Source organism: Leopardus geoffroyi, chromosome B1 (assembly GCF_018350155.1).
Source record: "Leopardus geoffroyi isolate Oge1 chromosome B1, O.geoffroyi_Oge1_pat1.0, whole genome shotgun sequence".
Classification (NCBI taxonomy): Eukaryota; Metazoa; Chordata; class Mammalia; order Carnivora; family Felidae; genus Leopardus; species Leopardus geoffroyi.
Window position 1 is genome coordinate 133,513,987 of NC_059327.1, and position 14,238 is coordinate 133,528,224.

At 40.4% G+C, this 14,238-nt stretch overlaps 1 protein-coding gene across 2 annotated transcripts in view; it reads left to right on the forward strand.

Moving 5' to 3' along the window:
- Positions 1–6,675: 6,675 nt before the first annotated feature.
- The window catches only part of KLHL8 (kelch like family member 8), a 66,992-nt gene continuing 59,429 nt past the window's right edge, over positions 6,676–14,238 (forward strand). Inside the window, exon 1 of one of the 2 annotated variants that reach the window (XM_045473418.1) lies at positions 6,676–6,943. The gene's annotated coding sequence lies outside the window, so the exon portion shown is untranslated. The remainder of the gene's footprint in view (positions 6,944–14,238) is intronic. The other variant, XM_045473419.1, reaches the window with a different exon arrangement.

Genomic DNA, 14,238 nt, shown 5'->3' on the forward strand with positions numbered 1-14,238 from the left:
ATTGACAATAATAGCATTCTAGGTGATAAGCCCAGCACCAACAAAGGTGTAATAGCAGCTATGCTGAACATCTTCCTGTTGTCTCTATCCTGATTGGTGCCAGAAAATCTGACCTTTTGGACAAAATTAACAGACTTCCTTGTCCTCTGGCTCCCAGCAGCCACCTTTGGCAGGGGCTGTGCTTAAGGTGAAAGAGAAGGACAAGGAGGTATCTATCCCAACTTCCTTCTCTCAGGGTCACTACAAGTTAGCTGCTTTCCTTTAGCAAGTCTTTACTGTAGTCAGGAGGGCCTGTACACACAGCTTTCTCTCCTCTCCACCTTCTAGCAACTACTCTCTTGCTAGCTCAGGAATACTGCACTGTTCCTAGGAGCTTTTCCTAGAATCTAGAACCTTTTCATACCTTTATTAAATTTCAAATTGCTCCTCAAATACACCGTGAGTTTTCTGTCAGCTGCCTGATTGAAAGGATGGGAGGAGGCTCTGTTGAGAGAAGAGTGAAATGTTTGACAGAACCTGATGAAAGGGTTCATGTTGCAGAGTAGAGGCAGGTAAGATGGACATTTTCTTTTGAAATTTTTTAAGTTTATTTACTTATTTTGAGAGAGAGAGAGAGAGAGAGTGGGTACGTAAATACATGCATGCAGGAGAGAGTCAGAGAGAGAGGAGAGAGAGAGACACACACACACACGCACAGAGAGAGAGAGAGAGAGAGAGAGAGAGAATCCCAAGTACCATCAGCTTAGAGCCCAACACGAGGCTCAAACTCACAAAATGCAGGATCATGACCTGAGCCAAAATCAAGAGTCAGATGCTTAACCGACTGAGCCCCCCAGGTACCCCTTTAAAGAAAAATGATACTACAAATATGAAGATAATATTCTGAGTGAAGTTTAAGCATTCTTTTTTTTTGTTGTTGAAATTTAAACATTCTTGACTGACATGCAAATGGCTGTTTGCCAATGAGCATGCAGCAAAGGTCATCTCATATTCTCTATCCTGAGCTCTCTTTGGCCTCATTTGTTTTCTACTCAACGGTTGGGAGCATAAAGGAAGTCTTTTTGTGGGTACCTCCACGAGGTAGGCACATATCCAATTACCCGCTGGTCTTCTATGATACAAGTTTTCAGCTGATGATAAAATTAGCAACTGAAACCTTCCAACTAGGCTGAACAACATGCTATTTTACTAGTAATCCAGTTTGCCTCTGAGGAAATTGGCTGAAAGTTTCACTTCTGGTTCTGCTTCCTTAAAAAATAAATGAACTTATAACAATTTCTCTTGTTTAATGTTGTCTTGTAAACTCCCGAAGACAATTACTTACAGAGAGGATCTGAAATTTGAGCTTCTTTCTGGACCATCTTGTGTAAGGATATTATGGGTGCAGGATGGTTACAGGACAGCCAGCAACTATTGAAGGGAAAGAATTACAACATCTACAAAAGGTTGCAATGTGATAGCCTCAAAGTATTGTCTTAAAGTTTCTATGAGAAATGGTCACTGGCTAGTGAAGTAAATTCACATCCATTGTACATCCTCTGTCTGATTACTCAATCTTGGTTTACCGCTTTTCATCAGTGGTTTTCATGTGCTCATCTCTTCTTGGCTCCTGACTGTTGAACCATCTTTCTCTACTGACCCATTGAAAAAGCAGTCTTAAATTGCTAATTAACAAGGAAAGAAAGCCTGCAAGCCTGGGCAGGCTTCTGTGGCAGTTCCAAAATTTGGAAGCAGCTACATTTTGTTTATCACATAGAGATATTATTCTTTTTGCGACTGGAAATTCACACTCCTCAAGGCCTATAGTGAGACTGTTCGGTGGTTCAATGGTCATCAAGGACTCAGGCTCCTCTGTCATTTGCCATCCTATTCATAACTCAAATAACCTCTTGGTCCAAGATGGCTGCTAGAACTCAAGCTATTACTACACTTGATCTTACCCAAAAGGCCGAGAAGGTATTACTTCCAGGAAGAGAGAAGATGAGAGGATCCTCCCAGCTGAATCAATTCCCTTTAAACAGCCATCCCCAAACCTCCATGCAATGCTTTTATCTAATGCTTAGAACTTACTTTGTCAGAGAGGCTGAAAGATAATTTGTTAGCTAGGTACATAGCCACCCCTCAAGAAACTGGGGTCCTTTTATTAACAAAGAAGGCAAGAAGATATTGTTTAAGCAACTAGCAGTATCTGTCATGCTGCATTTAATTTAATTAAACTAATATTTCAAAAAATAGACTTTTTGGAGATAGGTTCCATTATAAGAATGTGAAGATGTTATCAGAAACCTAATGTAATATAGATCTAAATCTTAATGAAACGAGTACTTTTCCTTTTTTTAAAGTTTTTATTTATTAATTTTTTTTACTTATCTCTACACCTAATGTGGGGCTCAAACTCATGACCCCAAGATCAAGAGGCAAATGTTCCTTCCATTGAGCCTGCCAGGTGCCCTGAAACAAGTACTTTGCATACAGATCACACATTTGGAATACATGTTGGAATTGAAACACAATTGCATTTGTTACACTGTGTCAGTTTCTACCATGTATATGGATACAATTTTGCTCAGGAGTGTATTGCACATATTTCAAACATAGATATTGGAAAACAGAATTTCTCTAAATTTGTTTTTCTGATGACTAAAATCACAATACTTATAGAGGGGGTAGGGATGGAGGCAAATTGCTCTCATCCTGTGACTTCATGGATTGCTCTAGAGAGCCAAATATATAGCCTGAAAGCTCAAACATGTCTAGGCAAGTTCACAGGAAATTGACTTCGGCAGGATGGAGTAGCAAAAGTGAAATGTTAAAAATGAGGGGAACGTGGATTAAATTATAAATTGTAAAAACTCACAAACACAAGTCATTTTCAAAAGAAAAAGTTAGTACACAAATTGAACCAGCAATGGCCATACCAAAGATGCTTTCTGTTTTAGCTCCATCCATTGACCCAGACTACCCAAAAAACTGATTACTGTAAACAAGAACTATGTATCTACTGTGTAAATATATCCTCAAGTAATGTTCTCTAGCCCAGAGTTTCCCCCACTCCTTTCACTCTTTTTTTTTTTTTAACTCAAATTCTGTCTTACAGAGATATTCTGAAGCCACCAGTGGGAATTAGCTATCATCCTTTAGAAAGCAGAGTTGAATAGTTGAGACAAGGCCTTAGAGTCTGCAAGCCTTAAATATTTACTATTTGGCCCTTTTCTGAATATATTTACTCAATTCTCCTTTATTTCACAAAGTTGATATGGATTCATTTATTGTCTGAGTGTTTATTAAACAGCTACCATAAATCAAGTACTATGCTCCTACTTTCTATTTAAGCATCCTTGGGATGAATGAAAGAGGTAGATAACTAAAATGCTCACCGGTAAGTGCTACATTTGGGGCAAAAATAGGTTACAATGTGAGCATATATATAAGAAACTAACCCAGAATTGAGGAGAGGGGACTGTAACCAGGGAAGACTTCCTCATGAAAATAGTATCTAAGTTGATATTGGATGATGAGTGGAAGTTAGCCAGGCAAAGAGGGAGAAGGCACAGCAATTACAAAGGCCCAGAGAGAAATTAAGGAAATGCAAATATTTCAGAGACTAGAATGGAAAAAGGTTAGCGAAGGTTTAGAGATACCCATGTCTGATTATTGGCAAGGGTAACGAAGGTTAGAACTGTCATAAATTAAAATAGCATAAACTGGGCTGCAGGGTGAAGGCCAGAAAACGTAGCCATCAGTGTGTTGTGGGGGAGAAGCCAGGAAATGACAGTTGTTAAGGGAAGTTAAAGCACCACAGTAGAGTTTGGCTGTGAAAGAGGTGATAAGATGGGGTGGAGGAATGGTAAGAAAGTGCAGTCCAGTGACTCTGTAGGACTTGGACGGGTGAGGTGGTGCTGCATAGTGGTGCTCAGGCTACCAGTGTGGAGCCTGACCTGGGTCCTTGAATTCCGGAAATCAGAGATCATTATCTGAGCCGAAGCCAAGATACTTAATGACTGAGCCACCCAGTTGCCCCTAACAAGGTTCGTTCGTATAGCTTTCTCCATCCTAAATTCCATTTCTGGTGATTAAAATGTCTTCTTCCCTCCTGGTACAGGGAAGGCACCTTTCACATGGTAGTTTTATGAACTCTTTCAGGGAAGAAAGGTGAGAGGGTGAAGGGCAGAGTGACCTTCCTCCTTCTGCCATTTTTCTCAAATTCCTTTAGCTTTATTCCATATGCTAACGTGCCATATTCTGGGGTAGCATGTCTTGAACCCCCTCAAAGGTATATCTTGTTTTGTGAGATATATATATTTTTAAAATAATTGAGAGCACTGCTGTGGCTATATTATTTTTTAGGGAACGACTCTCTCCCTCCCTACTCCTAGTTTATTGACATTTGGTTTGAGAATTTAATTTTCAGGTTTTTTGTGTGATTCTCCTCTCCCAATGAAAAATTCTAGATTGGTCTACTTTATGTGTTCCCCACTCCCCTTGTCACTCTATGCATACCTTTTTATTTCTCTGTTCGTTTTCTGTTTCCTCCACTAGATCTCAGTCTCCAGGAGTGCAGGGACTATTTAGTTTTGTTCACTGTGTATTTCCCATTTCCTGGTTCAGTGCCTGGCAAATAGTAAATGCTCAATAAATATTTTTCAATAAATAAATGATGAGTATTGAAATTTTGTGTATATTTCTTTGATGTAGTTAGTGACTACAGGTAGTATATTGCTTTGTATATTCAGCAGAGAAAAAAGCAGCTCTGCTGTATAAGCATTTTTTATTTCATTTTTCTTTTAAGTAAGCTCTAAGTCTAACAGGGGTCTTGAACTCATGATCCTGCGATCAAGAGTCACATGTTCTACCAACTAAGCCAGCCAGGCCCCCCTCTATGAGATTTTTTAGGAGACATAGTACACCTGAGTAAAAAAAAAAAGTTCTAATTACAGAAAAAAAATTCTATTAGAACACAGTTTTATTTATTTATTAAAAACATTTTTTAATGTTTATTTTTGAGAGAGAGAGAGAGAGTGAGAGAGAGAGCAAGAGCCAGCAGTGGAGGGGCAGAGAGAGAGGGAGACACAGAAACCGAAGCAGGCTCTAGGCTCCCAGCTATCAGCACGGAGCCCAGTGCAAGGTTGGAACCATGAGATCATGACCTGAGTGGAAGTGAGACGCTTAACCCATTGACCCACCCAGATGTCCTGGTTTTATTAAATATATATTGTATTACATCATGCTTCCAGACAAATTTTATAATTGTGTGTGTGTGTGTGCACACTTTGTTTTTTTTATGTATTTATGCATTTATTTATTTATTCATGTGTATGCGTGAGAGAGAGAGAGAGAGAGAGAGAGAGAGAGAGAGAGAGACTCTGTGTGTGAGCAGGGAGGGAGCAGAGAGAATCCCAGTCAGGTTCCACACTGTCAACACAGAGCCTCAGGCATGACATCAAATGTGGTTTGCTTAACTCACGGAGCTGGAGCTCTGTGTGTGTACACTTTAAAACGGGTCTTGCTCTATTTTTCTAAGGGCATTGACATTAAATTTGTAAAATACAATGCTCTGAAGAGAAATATTTTGAAATCTTAAGGATTATTTATTTCAATTTCTGTTATGTAAAAAAAGTGATTTTTTTTCTGGAAATGAAATTTCAGATTCAAGTAGTCATTTTTGGGTTTTTACCTAACATGATATTTTTTAATTTTTTTTATTTTATTTATTTATTAAAAAAATTTTTTTTTTCAACATTTATTTATTTTTGGGACAGAGAGAGACAGAGCATGAACGGGGGAGGGGCAGAGAGAGAGGGAGACACAGAATCGGTAGCAGGCTCCAGGCTCTGAGCCATCAGCCCAGAGCCCGACGCAGGGCTGGAACTCACGGACCGCAAGATCGTGACCTGAGCCGAAGTCGGACGGTCAACCGACTGAGCCACCCAGGCGCCCCCATGATATTTTTTTAAAAAGCTCTTTTTCCAGCAAACCTATGTGTCAATACAAACCTATGTGTTAATATTCATAAATGTACCTAGAGTTAAATTTATTCTGAAATATATTTCTGGGGTTGTAAAAGCTTGAGGTTGTCTAACAAAAGACATATTAGGAAAATATACTTAAAAAAAATTTTTTTTTTTTGCTCTCTCTTAATCTCCCACCTCTACATTCCATTGACTTTATGGAAAAATTGGTTTCTTTCAACATCATTTTTCTTTCAATGGTTTTTGGCAGCGTGTGCTTAGGTCAGTTAATTGCTTGCTTAAGTTTACAAACTGTGGGTCTATATTTATAAACACAAGCTGCTGTGTATATCCTCTGCAGAAAGCGTGGAGAAACTGTCATAGGAATAAAAACGGAAGTCCTCCCGCTCCCCCACCTTTTTTAAAAAAGAGGTATAAACCCCAAGAATACCCAACGTACAGGAGGGAAGTTGGTGGATGTAAAAAGAAACTGAATTTTGCACGGCTATGGAAATGTAAGCAATGGATAACTCCAGAATTATTTATGCGGTGTCCTGTCTCGATCTGTTTTGAGGACGTCCCTTAGGCCCTGGGCAACCTTCCCCCGCCCCCCGGCAGCACCGCATCAACAGTCTCCTAAAGCCTCCAGCCGCTCCTGAGCGAGAGGGGGCGGGAAGGACGCGGTGGGGGGCGGGCACCCGGAGGAGGTAACCATAAACCACACCTCCCAGAGTGCTGTGCGCGGGCCTCGGCGCGCGCTTCTCTCGCCGCGCCAGAGGCCGCCGTTCTCGGGGCTGAGCCGAGAGGAAGCTCGGCGCCCGCCAGGGCTCTACGGGGCCGCGCAGGAGGGCGCGCGTCCGTCGGGTGCTCGCGCGGGTCTAGTGCGGCGCCGCTAGGTGCTGTGGAGAGACGCTGGGTTGCGGTAGCCTGGTTGCGCGTCTGCTGGTTTAGCGAGGCCGGGAGGAACCGAGCGGAGGGACAAGCGGAGGACCGAGGTAACCGCTCTTCTTCCCCCTCATTCCTCTCTTCCTTTGTGCGGTGCTGTGGGTTCACGCCGAGCCCTCCTTTAACCCAGCCCTAAATATCGTTACGCCGCTCGAGCTTTCGCTTCTGGCTCCGGGATACTCCAGCCCTACCAAGCAGTAACTAAAACTCCACAGCTGAGAGGGTTTGGGGCCCATTAAACCGCTGCACGTTTTCTGTCGCTCTGGTTGGCGGGAGGAACGGGGTCGCATTTCCTCGAGGAGATCCTCAGCCTCTGTCATCCCCGTCGGTGGCCCCTTGGCTGTCTCCTCTCGGTCTTTCGAAGAAGAGACGGACAGGCAGGTGCTTGGTGGCGTGCAAGGAATGAACAGTAGCGGTGCGGCCGGCCGGGTTCGGGGCCCAGGGAGGGCGGCCGGCCTGTGGGTGCGCGGCAGGTGGGCTGTCTCCTGGCCCTGCGGCGTGGGGACTCGCAGCCCGCCGGGGACTGGCTCGCCGGAGGGGCTCGCTGCCCGTTGGGACTTGCTGGTACCGGGGGTTTGCTGCTCGCGTCAGATGTCCCTTCCGCGGGAGTATAGATCCTAATGGAAGAGTGCCTCCTGGTGTGACACCAGTAACCAAAGCCCCTTTCCGAACACGCAGCCGCTCCGTGGAGTTTGTTTTACTGCCCCACAACCAGCTCTTTCTTCCTTCCACTCACTTCTGGGCTTAGTTAACTTGCTGATTTCTTCAGGGAGGGCGATTTGTCTACATAATTGGGAGTTTTCTAGTCTGGGGTTTACCCTTTACTGGATTTGCACAGTCGTAGCGTTTGCGCTCCTGGGTGTGAAAAGCATTTTACGTATTTTCCCACTTGGCAGTGTTGAATCCGATGACTTTCCGTAGGAAATTGAACCTTTCTCAGTAATTCCCTTTTATCCGTTTTAATAGCATAACTGTTTTTGGCCCTTTACCCTATGCTAATGTTACCGCCTTGGGAGGATACTTTGGGGAAAGCGTCTCGAAAAACCTGGGTTGACGAAAGTAGTTTATCTGCTGGTTGCACTTTTTCATTATTTTTGTTTTCTGTAAGTTGATAATTGACGTTTGCTGTTCTTTATTCTCACTTTATGAGGAAACCCTTTCTCCATCTCCCTTGAATCCTGACTCTGGCAGAGGGTGGTCTTGGGAGAACAGGAGGACCTCTGCTTGGCGGTGGCTTTTTTCATTGGCTGCTGCTTTTCCTTTTCCTTCCTGAACTACAACTTTCAGTCCCTTTGTATATTGCCTTTTAAAATATCAAATAATAGGAACATAAATATAAAAAGGAATCTTAAGATAACTGTACCCACATATGCACTGTTTCGTATTAACATTTAAAACATTCTTTTAGTATTTGATAAGATTACTATTACTGTGGGGTTTTTTTAATGATAATATATTCTGTAATAATTGCACATTCTGTATTCTGGCAGGAAACTTAATTCACAGTCGGGGTAATTTTTACAAAACAGTATTTCCTCATTTGTTAAGAAAGCCAGGTAAATTTTGACACACCCACCGAATCCTTTTTCAAAACAGAGTTTATATTTAGGGCAGTTTTAGGTTCATAGCAAAATTAAGTAAGGTACGGATTTCCCATATACCTTCTGCCTCCATATGCCTCCTGCCCCGCTCCACATATGCACAGCCTCCCTCACTATCAAAATTGCCACGTGGGAATGGTAGTTTTGTTAGAAAAGATGAATCTACATTGACAGATCATTATCACCCAAAGTCTGTAGTTTAAATAGGGTTCACTCTTGATATTGTATATTCTATGGGGTTTAGACAAATAACACTTTTTTTTTTTTTTTTTTTAGAGAATTTTTAATTAAGAGTTGTAGAGAATGGAAATGAGTATTGTTATTGAAAAAAGATTACAAGGGTGGGAGCCTGGGTGGCTTGTGGGTTAAACCTGGGACTCTCTTGATCTTGATCTTGGCTCAGGTCATGGTCTTGCAAGTTGGTGGGATGGACCCCAACATGGGGCTCAGAGTTGACTTTGAAGAAGTCTGCTTGGGATTTTCTCCCCATGTCTCTGCTCCTCCCCTGCTTACACACACACACTCTCTCTAAATAAATAACCCCGCCCCCCCCACACACAAAAAGATTACAAGATATTTTGAACATCCTAAAAATTAATTTCAGTTAGTTTTTGTGTTTTAAAAAAATTGGGTGTTTAAACTTTTGGTTTCTTATGTTTAAATTTTCAACAAAGTTATTTGTTTTTGTATATTAAGAATTAAAGAGATGAATGAGAAGAAATTCTTCATAGAATAACAAAAATAATCATTATTTTCTTAGCTGTAAAAGGGGTATAAAATATTGTTATAATGTGAAATCATTTTATAAACTGTCATAATACACTATAATGTTTATTGATATCATTAGTTAGATGCTGTATTTTAAAATTCTGCCAATTCATCATATTTTCAGGTGAATACGGCTTAATACCATCAAACTTTTTTTTTTGTTTGTTTGGCAGAACATGAGAGTTTATTGTCTGGTTATGAATGATTTAGCTTGATGAGTCAGAGATAAAATTATGGAAGAGAGTCAAAAATGCCTTGGGAAAATTTCTACTTCATCTCTCTGGTTCTTAACCTAGATCTATGAGGGTGTCCATAAATAGTCTTCCCAGAGTCTGTGAACTCTGTGTATCTGTACTTTTTGGGGAAAAGACCCCTAGCTTTCAGTAGATGTTCAAAAGGTGTTCATGCCACCCCCCCCCCCCCCAACCAAAGGTTTTAAGAACTATTAGGATCGGTTATCTAGGCAGGCTTGTTTGCTAAACATTTTGTAGATTATTTTTAATATTAGGTTTTTAAAATTTTTTTTAAGAAAGGTAATCTTTGAAGCACCATGAGTGCCTGTTTTTCTTCCAGAACTAGTAGTTGATATTAATGATATACTATGTTCATATAAATAATAGTGCTGCTTCTTATATATGGAGATGACACCACTCTTTGGTCCATTGTTGTTAGGCAGATACTGCCCATTCCTCTCTTCCCTTAATGTTTATTATTTATTTTTGAAAGAGAGAGAGGGGGGGCACCTGGGTGGCTCAGTGGGTTGAGTGTCCAGCTTCTGCTCAGGTCATGATCTCACAGTTCGTGGGTTCGAGCCCTGCATCAGGCTCTGTGCTGACTGCTTGCTAAGAGCCTGGAGCCTGCTTCAGATTCTGTGTCTCCTTCTCTCTCTGCCCTTCCCCCACTCACGCTTTGTCTCACTCTGTTTCTCAAAAATAAATAAATGTAAAAAAAAAAAAAAAGAGAGAGAGAGAGACAGCACGAGCAGGGGAGAGGCAGAGAGAGAGGGAGACAGAATCCAAAGCAGGCTCTAGGCTCTGAGCTGTCAGCACAGAGCCAGACACAGGGCTTGGAATCCATGAACCGTGAGATCATGATTTAAGCTGAAGTTGGAACCTTAATGGACTGAGCTGCCTAGGCGCCCCTCCCCTCCACTCTTGATGGGCAATAGAATAGGTCCCAAGGAATGACACCGAAATACAATCCAGCATGTTAGAATCTTATTTTGAAATGCTTAAAGATAATTTGGTTTCCTTATTTTAAAATTTGAACATTTTTTCTTTTCTCTACAGAACACCAAATGCTAAAGAAAATTAAGTATTTTGTTTTCCAAACTAGTTATTTGTTGTTATGTGATATTTCTTCTTGTATAGCACGGAGTGTAAAGTTTTATTAAATCCTAATTGATGGTTATTTTGACTTACAGTGTTGCTGCTTTGGAAAGAATTTGGGTATGATTTTTCAAGAAATTGACCACCTGCTTGTATAAATTAGATTATAATTTATAATTTTAGTTTATAACATTTAAAATTAATGTTATTTGCATTTGGGGAATTTTAGAGTTAGGTTAGAGTTCTAAATTTGGATTCATTCTTATAATAGAGTTTGGAAGTAAGCTATATCAAACTGCCCTATTTTTCTTTTTAGTATTAGGTTGCTGGGCTCTGAGGCTTTACGGTGTGAAGCCAACTTCTGTTTCTGGATCAGTTTCGAGTAGCATTCACAAGGCCTGAAGAGTAGGAAGTGAGTTAAGTGTTGCAGCACAAACTTAATAACAAGTGTATGCAGCAGAGTAATATCTTTTTGTCTTTTTCCTTGAGATATTTTTTACTTTTCCTTTTGATATTGGTATTTTCATATGAATTGGAAAGCTTTTCGAAGTTCAGGTTCTAAGTCAGTTCTTGGGAATTTATAGAGTAGTGTAACAGAACTGTGTTTGACTCACCAGGTTTGCTTCTTAATAAAATTAATCTGAGAGGTTTAGATAAATCTCAAAGATCAATTAGAGGTGGATACTAGCATTTGCATAGTACTTTGCATGTACAAGGTAAGTCACTATGCTGCATCTTTAGTTATTTTAATGCAGAGGATTGCTTATTACTTTAATAATGAAAGTTAAATTAATTGGATCTAAAACAAAGGGGGATCATTTCAGTAAAAATTTTACCTATGGAAAACTATCATTTTTTTTTTTTTTTAATTTTTTTTTTTCAACGTTTATTTATTTTTTGGACAGAGAGAGACAGAGCATGAACGGGGGAGGGGCAGAGAGAGAGGGAGACACAGAATCGGAAACAGGCTCCAGGCTCTGAGCCATCAGCCCAGAGCCCGACGCCGGGCTCGAACTCACGGAACGCGAGATCGTGACCTGGCTGAAGTCGGACGCTTAGCCGACTGCGCCACCCAGGCGCCCCTGGAAAACTATCATTTTAAGATCAGTGATTTTATGTGTATTCTCTTATCTTTGAACTTTAAAAAATTGAAAAACATTTCCTGTATGGGGAGATAATTATTAAATTTTTTTTTAACGTTTATTTATTTTTGAGACAGAGAGAGACAGAGCATGAACAGGGGAGGGGCAGAGAAAGAGGGAGACATAGAATCATAAGCAGGCTCCAGGCTCTGAGCCATCAGCCCAGAGCCCAACGCGGGGCTCGAACTCACAGACCGTGAGATCATGACCTGAGCTGAAGTCGGACGCTTAACCTACTGAGCGACCCAGGCGCCTCGGGAGATAATTATTAATACCCCATTTTAGTTCTTATAATTTATATATACCATACAAAGATATAGTTAACGTCATCTTTGGCCTTGTGGTAAGACTTTTGGCTTTGTAGTCAGGCAAGCCTATGTTGAGTCCTTGGCATTGCCACTTAATAGCTTTGTGACCTTGGGTAGCTTTCTTAGCTTCTCTGAACTTCTTTATCCACAACTGTCAGGTAGGAATAATACCTCTTTGGGTTGTCCCAAGGATTGAAATGAACAAATGTTACATATCTAGCTCAAATAATAGCAGTTACTTGTATAGTTTATGTGCTAGACAGTTTATTAACTCATTTAATTCTTATAACAGTCCTGTAAAGTTGGTACTGTTGTTTTCCACATTTTTACAGATGAAGAAACTGAGGCTAATGAAAAGTTATATAACTAAACCAAGGTCATACAACTAGTAAGTAGATAGTAAGCACTCAAAGCTGACTGTTGTCATTGAAAGAACAACAATAAGGAAGACTTAGGCTAATATAACCAGTCCTTATCTTTTTCTGTAATGAAAAATGCATCTGCATGTAGATTATTATAAAGCATATTTTATTTGTTGGAAAAGATGTTGATTGGAGTATTGCGTTCCTGACTAAGGACTCGGGATCACATAATTTATAAAAGCAATAATGTTCATTTATTGAATGCCTATTGTAAACTAGATACAGGGTTAAACATTGTATATGTTATTACTTCATTTAAACTTCACAACAAACTTAAAGCTGAGGTTCAGAGTGATTTTATTTTATTTAAAAAAAATTGTTTTTAACGTTTATTTCTGAGACAGAGAGAGACAGAGCACGAGTGGGGAGGGGCAGAGAGAGAGGAGGACACAGAATCTGAAGCAGGCTCCAGGCTCTGGACGCACAGAGCCTGACGCAGGGCTCGAACTCACAGACTGCGAGATCATGACCTGAGCCGAAGTCGGATGCTCAACCGACTGAGCCACCCAGGCACCCCCAGAGTGATTTTAAGTGATGTGCCCAAGGCTAACAGCTAACAGAGAATCCCAAACTGATCATAAGGTCTGCTATTAATCATTAGTTTATGTGCCTTGTGTTAGCTATTGCTAACAGATTTTTCTAAGCAACAGCTTCAGGAATTTCAAATACAAGAAAAGTACTCTCATAGTTTAGAAATAAACAGTGATTACCTAAAACTAGGGTCTTAGAGGCCTAACTCAGCTTATTCTCACTTTTGTAAATAAAGTTTTATTGGAACACAGCCACACTTAGTTCCCTTATGTATTGTCCCTTGATGCTTTCATACTGTAATGGCATACTTGAGTGGTCATGAAAGAGACCGTATGGGCCACAAAGCCTAAAATATTGACTGTTTGGTCCTTTATGGAAAAAGATTGATGATCTGTGACCTGCCCAATCCTGTTCTTTTTATAAATGAAGAAACTGAGACATGGGGAGATTAGGTAACTTACCCAAAATGTAGCTAGTTAAAATCCAATTATACTGATTAACTCACTGTTACTTCTGCTATATCATGCTACCTCTTTTTCTTTTTGTTTTTTAAAGTTTTAACTTATTTATTCATTTAAGTAATCTCTCTACCCAACATGGGGCTGGAACTCACAACCCTGAGATCAGGAATCACATGTTCTTCTGACTGAGCCAGCCAGGTGCCCCATGCTACCTCTTTTTAAGTTCTAAAAACAACTGTACCTTATGGTCATTATACGAGGGACTCTAAAGCATTGTAAAATGTTTATGACCTATGAGAATATTTCTTTTTAAAATTTATTTATTTTTGAGATTGAGAGAGAGAGTGCAGGGAAGGGACAGAGAGAGAAGGAGAGAGAGAATCTCAGGCAGACTCCACACTGTCAGTGTGGAGCCTGATGCAGGGCTCGAACCCACAAACTGTGAGATATGATCTGAGCTGAAATCAAGAGTTGGATGTTTAACCAGCTGAGCCACCCAGGTGCCCTGACCCATAAGAATATTTAACCCAGTTAAAACAGGCATGCTAGCTGTGATAGTAAGTATTTAGTCATTTCTTTTTTATTCTTAAAATTTGAAGAAATTTTGGGAATATGCTTTGTATGTCCCATGCCATAAATTTCTGTGGCCCACTTTCAACTTATGTTTCCTTATTTTCCTTCACAGATTTTTCTATAGTAAATAGAAATTTTTGTAATCATTCCTTAATTGATTCCGAAACAGCAATTGCAGTTGGAACCTATCTTGTAGTTGGAAATCTATCAC